Genomic DNA, 11364 nt, shown 5'->3' with positions numbered 1-11364 from the left:
CGGATCCGCATGCGATCCGATTGAACCACATTCAGGTCTCGAAAATTGCGCGCATTTAGACGATAAGCGCAATCCGGGCTCATCTGGACGCATATCTATAGCTTTGGAACTCTCCAATACCTGTTGGTTGTGGAGGTGTAAAAAAATTGGTTTGGTACTTGAACCGCATTTCTTCGCGGGAAATTTCGCGGGATCGAACACATCGCTTTCCGTAAACCGATCCGCCTTAGCCATAGCTTGATTGAAAAAAAATCGCAAATTAGTCCGTGAAAAAAACACTTTAACTCACAATCTCACTCTCCGCGCCAAAAACACAATTCTCGTGCAACGCAAAACGTTTAAAGTGCCAACACACTCGTTAGTGCGCATGCGCCCAGGTAGAATGAATCCGGATTGGGAATCCGGTTGGGTTTAGACGACGCTAGTGATCCGGGTGCATCCGGATGCATTCAGATTAACACTACCTCGATCGGTAGTTTTCTTTTAATCCGGATGGGACCACATTGATCCGGATCATTTTGCATTTAGACGAGAAAAATTTAAACCGCATTCGGATTCAATCGGATCGCATGTGGTTTTTTTCATGTTGTCTAAACGGCCCTATTTTGGAATAACTTTCAATTGTATTTACAGCAATGCTCTCGTTGTTTGTGTGTGTGTGGTACATATCATTAATTTATAAGAGCGAAAGTCAAAATTTATACAAATATCCATGTCATAATATGCGATAGTATATTTTTAAAGACTTCCGATGAGCCATCAATATTGAGCTGTTTGTGACTAATTGTGTCATTATTGTCGTCTCGTGCGTTATTTGAGCCGGCGTTTTTCTTCATTAGTTTGCCTTTCTTACAGGTCTAACTTGTTATCAAACGCATCAACCAAAAAACACGCAGATCTCAAGCGATTTATACTTTCAGCATTACGCTTTTCCCATTTCCTTTTCACTTTCCACATGAGCTTTCCGTACATACATCCTAGGAGCATATTATCATTTTGCAGCTCCGCTCGCTGTGATTTTGATTTTCAAAATTCCTGTAGTTGATATCGGCTTGACGTCGCTGCATAGTTACCTGTAGAGGGGATTCACCCAAATACTTTGTAAACCCAACAACTGGTCCCTTTGACGTCGTAAAGGAACCCGAGACACTTGTCTGCCTCACTGGCCATGAATTGTCTCAAGCATTCTCTGGTACAATCACGCTTAGATCGAATATGGCCTACAACTTCTAGTTCTAGTAAAGCTGCGTGCACTGTTACTTGTTTTCTGAACAAGAATGCTACGGAAGAGTTGGAAGCAATAACAAAACTTCCTTGACCCAGTATTACAGAAAATATCAGATTTTTCCTGACCTATGAATTTGGTCAAACCATGTCCACCGATGATGGCTTTTTCAAAATTTGATACCGTTAGTTTCACTCTCTATTGATGCTCAGTTATTACAGAAGCTAAGAATCATTTTCGATTCTCACTCCGACTTTAACCTAGAGAGTGAATTACAGTCGTCTGATGTTAACATCGATCCAACTGAACTGACAGTCCGGAAGCAAGGGGTCGGACGCGGAAATGATGGAAGCTTTTACTTTTTGCTGTTTTCAAATAGTCTGCGATGCTCATCAAGATTCCAGAGGTTACCCGCTGATATCCCTTGCACATTCATAGCCCGTTGTTGTTCATTTAAATGTGTTGAACTTTTGCAATTCATGCAAATTATGCAAATGAGAGCGGCCATAATCAAAATGAAGAGGATATGTACACAGCCTGCTGTGTATGCAGCAGAACAATTATTGTTGCATACGCAGCATGCTGTGTATGCAACAGACAGTATGTTTATGTTCACAGCGTTTTATATTAATATTCATTAGGCACATTATAACGCCCCGCCTCCGATTTTATGCTACCTGCTGTGAATCCGAACAACATTTTCTCTTAAATACACAACATGCTGTGTATACAATGTTCAGGCACGCACATTGTCTAGAGTACACAGCAGACTTCGCTGGCTGGAGAAAACTGTTTTGGTCATATGGCACACATGCCATCTAAAAACCCGGGCTTCTGCTTGCATGTTTTTCACCATGCTTGCAGTTGTACTTGACATACGCGTAATAAAGTGCTGTAAAATGTTCCCATCATTTTTAAATACTCTTTATTGTTTGTCGATGGTTCTAGAGTGCCATATTACAAAGGCAACGTTGCGTTTTGCTCCTGATACCGAGAGAGCTGTTTGGAAGGCGGGAAAGGATGAGATTTGGCCCCAACTTGAAGGGAAGCGGGGAATTCTTCCACCGCCACCGCCACCGCCTTTGTTCTCCAGCTGACGTCATTGATGACGCGGTTATGTTAATTCGCCTCTGCTGTGCATGCAACCAACGTGTTCCTGCGTACACAGCAGTCAGCTGTGTACATAGCCACTTCGTAAACAAAATTCGGTTTTTGGCAATATTTCAGAAAATATGTGGACCATTGTCATCGAATAAGTGCTAATTCCCACCTTATCATGGTCTAGCTTTTAGATAAGCCCAAAGGCCTTCCAGGCGAAGATTACGTTGAGGAAAGCGATCTGACTACGGCACCGTTGAAGATGGAATCCCAAAGTAAAGGATGGGCAGTGTAGATAAACAGCAAACAGTAGGAAAGCATCTAAACATCACAGGGCAGCTGCTTCCTAGGCATACCTTTCCGGTTGTGGTCACAGTGGAGTGTTGTATTGGAGTACGAAAATATTTCGTTGTCAAATCACCAATGGCCGTGTAGAACCTTAACTTTAATTACATCAAGGACCAAGCTACAGCATACTACATTTATGTCTGCCTGACACGGTGAAGGATTCAAAGACCATGTCAGTAATCAGGCTCTAAGTAGTCATGGGGAAGAGAACATGGCAATGAGCATATTGCCACACCGTGCTCTTTAGTCCATCTACAAGTAAAGCATTTGCAAAAAACTGTGAAGTCGTTCACTATCAAGCAATCCAGACTCTTAAAATAAAAGTCGGCTTTTTAGTGCAGTATGTTTGTTTTTCTGGTTCATCAGTAAACTATTTTTCTGAACGTGTTTGATGCTTTTCCAATTTTGTTTCAGCTCTAAGATAGTAGAAGAACGCGTTATTCGTTATTTTCAGTACGCGCAAGTCCTGTCGCGAAAGACTATCCCGCCACGTGAGTGCACGCCGAGATCCAAGTTCACCTCACCCCGCTATTAAGACGCAACGTCATTTCCATTGATGGTCGCAGTAGCTAGGTAATCAAGCGCCATCAGCGTGAGTGCGGAAAAATCGATATCAGCAATATGACGTCAATGGGTAGATCCTAGCTCCAGGAAACACTTTACTAGTGCATCGTTCCACATGGAAAGAGTCCATGCGTGGAAAGCTAACTCGCGGCAAATCCGAGTCAACATAGGAAAAGCGCGATAACTCAGTCAGAGTTTGAATTTTTCCTTTTTTGTGTGCAATTTGTTGCTGGAAACTGTAAAATAGGAGGTGACTGGGTAGCCGACAGTTTGGTATAATTGCCCTTAATAATGCCAATGGTCCTTTAGATTAACGCCATCTTTTGCTAGTAATAAACCCTGAGAACTTCAGATGGAAGTACATAGAAAAAGGTCACTGACACAATGCAGCCATCATTCCAGATGGTGTCAAACCCCTAGAATACATACTATATATGATCCGATGTGGATGCAAAAGCAAAAGCGCTGACAATTCAAACTGGTGCAAGTGATCATGAGTGGCCTATCATGTCTCAGAATGCACTGTGCATGTTACCCGATAGGATGCTTGGGACTGAATACCCTTCTAGATTCATCATTAAAAAAACTATCATAACTCCTAGCATATCACTAAAAACACAATAGCTATGATATTAGCTGAATGATAGAACATGATAGCCTAGATCATGATACTTCTTTGATGATATCATACTAGATAGCTAACGAGATATTACCGGAAAATGGACTTTTGTGATGGCAGCATCTAATTTGCATATTTCAATGTTATGCAGCGCGTACAATCGCATCAGCAATGGCCTGGTTTGAATGATAAACCATGATAACCTCTGTATTGACAATTAGTTTGTGATTTTATCATTTACACTTCAGGAGATATTGCATAAAAATGAAATTTCTGTATTAATGGCCGCATCCAATTTGCATATCCCAGTCTTATTGAATGCATACAATCACCAGCTATGGGTTTATCTGCTAGCCAGATCATGATAACCTTGGAACTATACTCTATTTTTACACTTATTTACAATTAAAAATAACCTTGGTGTAATTTTGTTTTGTTATGATGCATGTTTATCGAGTTATAACAAATGAATGGAATTTCAGTTATGGCGGGCTTAATTTGCATATTTTGAAAAATGCTATCATCGGGCACCCCCTTGGATCTTGATGAACACTCCCCAGGCTATAGAAAACAGCGAAGAAAAAAACTTCATCCGACATTTCCATGTTCTAAGAAATAATTTATTAGCCTTTAGCACCCTGACTAATCTAGAGCTAATGCTGTCAGTTCATGTCATGTGGTAAGGCTCCCTAATCGATTCCAAGGTTACCCAGCAAGCTAGTAGTTGACAAACCTACCTCTTTTTTGGTATCTCAAAATATCATGTTTTGTCATGACAGAAGGGTAAAATCTCAAATTCGACAATTGACTCACTGAAATGGAGTTACCCAAAATTGAAAACGTTCCACCCAAGTGCGGTGCTAGATTTCGCCTATCACCTGATCTTATTAAGAGGTTGCCGTTTCTATAAAGTTTCACGTGAGGCTGACTATTATCCTTATACTTGGTAATCGTAACAGCAAAATGCTGCCAACTTATACGACTGAGAATGGAATAATAGCCGAGAGAAAAATAAGAAGCGTCTGCAATGTTCTGATGATCACCTTTATTTTGATTAATTTGCCAAACAATAATCAACACTTTTTTACAGTCGTTATATCCTATGTCAATCTTTCTTCTTTCATTATAGAAACCCATCAAATGATTTTTTCGAGACTTGATCAGATCAGATCTTATATAAAACAAAATAGTCATATCTTTCAATTCAAATAAATTTATATGGGGTAAAATTGCAGATGCGTTCTTATCATTAAACTGAAGCACCTTTCCAAAAACTAGAGATTCAACATATCTCGCATTTCCAATCAGGCTACGAAGAAAATGATTATGGTGAAAATTAAGTTTGCAATTGATACCGGATGGAAAACAAGAAACGATAGTTTGATAAATATCAATGGCTTCCAATCAATACGACGACGTGCTAATTTTCCTGTCAACCGAACTGCCTCCTCTTGACATCGGTGCACACTACGTCGTGTTGGTACATGCACCGTGTGGTGAGTCACGTGATAGTCCATTCATTGTGATTCGTCTTCTTTTTATCACCTTCAATGGAACTTCTCTCTGCCTACTATTACCATTTGGCGTAAGTGGCCCGAAGCGGCCTGAAGCTAGTAACTGTATATTGTGCTGTGGTTATACAAACCGTATATCAGGATCAGATCCATCAAGCTTGTAATCCAGAAGAGCTAACAATCGTGTTATTATAACATTAGTATTTCTAATAAGCGACTGTGATACTAGTACTACAACCCATAAACGATAGTTTCTTGCAGCAAATGCATAAACTATACATATAATGACTTTAATTTCAAGAACGTTTTAAGGTAAACTGATTACTCGTTTCCCTTTTCCCTGTCCCCCCTGTGGTTACACCAATTAATAAAGCATTTCATCTCTCAGCATTAACACATGTTCGTCTCGCCCATCATCGGTGTTCTAGGCCGAGGCAAGTTGTTCAAACATGTCAGGTCACGAATATAGCGTGTACTTCGACTTGACGTTATGTCCGTAAGTTAGCCAATTTAACTATCATCAAGAGAACAATATGAGGACACCTCACAAACCCTCAGCTTTTGCGTAATCTCTGTCTTACCTTTCGGGGGAGAGCCAGCAGTCACACCTCCTATGAGTCTTAAAAGCGCACATAGCCACATAAAGTATGACAACGAAATTATCACTAATGCCACCATGGTGAAAACTAAGTTTGCCATTGATGACACGGGACGGAAAACAAGAAATGATAGTTTGTTGAATGTATATGGCTTCCAAACAATACGACGACGTGCTAATTTTCCTGTCAAACCGAACAGCCTCCTCCTCTTGACGCGAAGGCTTTGACATCGGTGCACACTAGGTCGTGGTGTGATGAGTCACGTGATAGACCATGCATTGTGATTCGTCATGTTTTAATCACCTTCAATGGAACTTCGCTATGCCTACTATTACCATTGGGCTAAAGTGACCCGGTGTGGCCTGAAGCCTGCTGTAACTCTTTATCTTGCTGTGATATACAATCGTATATCAGGATCAGATCCATCAAGCTTGTAGTCCAGAAGAGCTGACAATCATGTTTTTTTAACAAACTTTTGTGGAACTAGTACTACAACCCATCAACGATAGTTTCTTGCAGCGAATGCGCAAACTATTATAACCTTAATTTTGATAACATTTTAAGGTTAACTGGTAAGTCTTTCCCTTTTCCCTGTCCCCCCTGTGGTCACACCAATTAACACGTTGAGTGCCAAGCTAATATTTGATTTCCGGTCCCAGGTGCCAATGTGTGACTTTAAGTACAGTCCATGCATTAGTCCGTAGAGACTCCAAATGGATGGGAACGAGGTTCCCAAACCTAATTGAATGACAAATAAAGCAAGATATAATTCTCGTAGTTGCCACCACTGAAGAACATTTTCCCCCATGTGCCAAGGTACGACTCGTGGGTTGGCAATGGCGGGGAACTTCCATCCAGGAGGCCGTAATACGACTCATAGCCTGGCTTCCTGGAAAGAACTTCCATCCAGGAGGCCATTATACGACTCGTAGCCTGGCTTCCTGGAAGGAAGTTGCCCGCCATTGCCAGACAACGAGTCGTATCTTGGCACATGGGGAAAAATATCTACAGTCCTATCTTCAAATAAACAATGGTACATTCGAAATTGCCGTCTTTTCTGTGTGCTACTACGTCCTCTGCTCCCATGTTCCACCTCGTGGTACTTCTGTAATTTTCCTTGGGCGTGGTCATCTGGCACTGACAGTAAGTCAAGTTGCTGATCAGTTTATGCACGAAGAATCTGATATGGAGGTAGATTCTGTATCTGTTACCGGTGCAGACGAATCCCTGATCCATACAGATCCTCCTGATAACGATCCTTCTGATATGAACACCAGTAATGTGGCAAGCTACGAAAACCCAGCTGCAACAGACGACCCCCGCTACACTAGACGAGGCATCTGATCAGAAGAGGCATCTGATGCCTAGGGGTCCACGCACAAAAGAGGGGGTCGGGGCAATCAGGCCAGAACCGTTACCCCTCCGCTAATTCTTGTGCAAGGGCATGGTGTACGCAATCGTGGTGGCAGAGACCGTGGTAGAAAGATGTTCAAACCATCAGCAGTTTGCAGTAGGCCTACCCCAACGACAGGTATGTCAATAGCAGATAAAACGAAACTTATCAGATAGTTCAGATATCAAGTCGTTTTACCCAGGCTGGAATTTCATCATTTCAATACAGTCTCAAGCTTATCAAGCAGCTGTTTCAATCCAGCAGCAGCCTCAAGCAACCAAAGAAATGGCATCCCAGGTATGCCAATGCAGAGAACATGAATCTGGTATGTCAGTGTATTTAGAGAGAAAATTGTTTTATCCGGGCTAGAATTTTTTTATTTCATAAGGCTCACAGAGCAGCTCCAGTTCAGCGACAGCCTGCAGCACACCAACCCCGAATCGTGGCATCCCAGGTATGTCGATGACAGATAAAACGGCTCTTGTATATCAGTGAAATTCAGAGATATAGTTGTTTTACCCAGAAAAGGTAAAATTTCATTATTTCATTATAGGCCCAAGCTGCTGCACCAACCGTTCATCAGTGGACAAACACCCATCAAGATCCACCTGTATATCCTTTCAAAGAAATACCTGGTTTGAAACTTCTGATGGTATTTCATGAGCCAACTGATTTCTTTGACCTGTTCTCTACCCAGGAAGTTATTGATCTCATGGTAACTGAGACTGATAGATACGCAGCTGCTCAAATTGCTGCAAAGGGTCCGCTACGTAGGAATTCTCGTCTTGCGTTGTGTAAAGACACGCAACCCACTATAGCGATCTACTGGAGTTAGGACCCCCTCTACCATTGCCCTATGTTCAGCAAAGACATGAGTCGGAATCGTTTTCAGTGGCTTCTATGATTCTGGCACTTTGCTGATAACGTAGTCGGCCAAAACACAATGATCGCCAGTACAAGATCCTCCCCTTTTCTAACCATATGAACACGGTGATGGATGAAATCTACTATCCTGGGAGGGATCTAAGTATCGCTGAATCTATGGTTCTTTTGCAAGAAAGGTTACTATCCAGACAGTATACATCAAGAACAAAAAGCACAAATACGGGATGAAGCTGTACGAGCTCTGCGAGTCCGACGGGATTGCACTCAGGCTTAGTCTTTACATTGGAGAAGGGCACCCAGATCCCCACGACCTTGGTCAAACTGTAGCAATAGTCCTGTATCTTCTTGGTGATGACTTCTTAGACAAAGTCCACACTGTCTTCACTGGCAATTTCTAAAATTCAGTGTCCCTCGCTAAGAAACTAGCCACTCGTTCGACTTACAGCAGTGGAACCCTCCGTAGTGATCGGAAGGAGAAGCCTTAGGATGTGACCAACAAAACGCTGTGGAAAGGTGAAAAGACATGGGCACGGTCTGAGTCAGTCGTTGTTTGCAAGTGGAAGGATAAACGGGAAGTGTTGAACATAAGCAATATGCACCGCGTTGAGATGGTGGAGGTCCGCAACCGGAATAACAAGGCATCGCAAAAACCCAATATTGTGCGCGATCACAATCTTGGTATGTCCGGCATCGATTGATCTGATCAAATGCTGTCGTATTTACTCAGCACTACGCAAAACTATCAGATGGTATAAGAAGATGGCTCTTCATTTGGTTGAGATTTGGATTTCGAATGCCCATATGTTGTACAAGGCTGAAAATGGAAGCACAATGCGACAACTCAAGTTTCGCGAAACCGTCATAAAGCACTTACTTTGGCTTGAAGTTGTGGAACGCATACAGAGGCAACCTGAACCAGTGGCAGATGCGAACAACTTCCATTACTTTACTTTCATTCCACCATCATAGAAGAAACAACGACCAACTAAACTTTTCCGCGTTTACACAAGACGGGGTGTGAGAAAAGAAACCAGATATGTCTGTCCAACATGTGCAGACAAGCTGGCTCTCTGCAGTGATGTTTGTTTCAGGCACTATCACACAGTTGGACTGGTATAATTGGGTAGAATAGAAGAGATAGTAGACACCAAAGTAGTAGATTTGGAAGTGTTTTAGATGTTTCATGTTCCAATTGTACTGTATTTTTAAAATGTGGATGAACCGGAGTACCTGACATGTTTTTGTAACACCATGTAAAACTGCACGAGAATGTGCATTTATTGAATTATTTTGTTGAAATCGATGTTATGAAAATGGTTCTCCTTCAAATTTCATAAGGATAGAACGTTTCAGGAAGATATAGAACTTTTCAGGAAATGCTTCTTGGCGACAACTTGCAACTTGACTTCCTGTTAACAGCATGTAACTTGATTTTTTAATTGAAGTAATCTGAATTCATGAGATGCGATTTGTAATTATGATTGTCCATACACTTAGTACTTGGCAACTGGGCATGAATACCTTTAAAATGTGTTTTTGGGGGAAATTAATGATTGTAGAGTAGAGGCATGATACTACGAATGAACTCGTAGGCGGCCACCGGAAGGAACTTGCAAATACTACTAAATTTGTAGCTGGCACTCAACGTGTTTTAATGAAGCATTTCATTTCTCCGCATTAACACATGTTCGTATGCCCCATCATCGGTGTTCTTAGCCGATGTCACGTAACGAAGATAGCGTGAACTTTGAGTTGGCGTTATGTCCGTAAGTTAGCCACAGACTAACTTAAAGGGAAAACATGCCCTTACATCGTAATGGTACACATGGCTCCATAATCCTTTGTGTCCGATTAACAAGAGAACAATATGAGGACACCTCACCAACCCTCAGCTTTCGCGTGGTCTCTGTCTTACCTTTCGGGGGAGAGCCAGCAGTCACATCTCCTATAAGTGTTGTAAGCGCACATATGCACATAAAGTATGACCACGAAATCATTACTGATGCCACCATCGAACACCAACAAAACTTGAAGTCAATTAACAGCACGTTTTTGGAATCTATGCCATGATTCCGATCAACTCTCATAATCGGTCTTACTCTTGTACCAAGTCGAATACGACATCGTGCCTTGAACCATTTGGAAAATAGCGATGGGATGTCCAGTTTTGCTTTGAATTCGCCGTTGTAATATTACATTATATGAACTATATGAAGTTAATACGTTCAATATCTATATATTGTATTAATCGAGTTCTCGCTATGAGAAACAAAATGTTTCTTTTGTTCTTGTGTCTTTGTTATTAATAAATCAATGTTTGCTTGAGTGGAAATTAGATTGAGTTTGAAAGGATATATCGGGTGGCCAATAAAACAGGTATCAATCTTTATCACATGTAATTTCAATGATTAGACGACAGGCGAAAAAACCACATTCGGATCGGATCCGCATGCGATCCGATTGAACCACATTCAGGTCTCAAAAATTGCGCGCATTTAGACGATAAGCGCAATCCGGGCTCATCTGGACGCATATCTATAGCTTTGGAACTCTCCAATACCTGTTTGTTGTGGAGGTGTAAAAAAATTGTGGTTTGGTACTTGAACCGCATTTCTTCGCGGGATATTTCGCGGGATCGAACACATCGCTTTCTGTAAACCGATCCGCCTTAGCCATAGCTTGATTGAAAAAATCGCAAATTAGTCCGGGAAAAAACACTTTAACTAAAAATCTCACTCTCCGCGCCAAAAACACAATTCTCGTGCAACGCAAAACGTTTCAAGTACCAACACACACGTTAGTGCGCATGCGCCCAGGTAGAATGAATCCGGATTGGGTATCCATTTGGGTTTAGACGACGCTATTGATCCGGATGCATCCAGATTAAAACTACCTCGACCGGTGGTTTTCTTTTAATCCGGATGGGACCACATTGATCCGGATCATTTTGCATTTAGACGAGAAAAATTTAAACCGCATTCGGATTCAATTGGATCGCATGTGGTTTTTTTCATGTCGTCTAAACGGCCCTATTTTGGAATAACTTTCAATTGTATTTACAGCAATGCTCTCGTTGTTTGTGTGTGTGTGGTACATATCATTAATTTATAAGAGCGAAA

This window comes from Lineus longissimus, chromosome 17, assembly GCF_910592395.1.
Source record: "Lineus longissimus chromosome 17, tnLinLong1.2, whole genome shotgun sequence".
In the NCBI taxonomy this organism is placed as follows: Eukaryota; Metazoa; Nemertea; class Pilidiophora; order Heteronemertea; family Lineidae; genus Lineus; species Lineus longissimus.
This window is presented reverse-complemented; position numbering follows the sequence as displayed.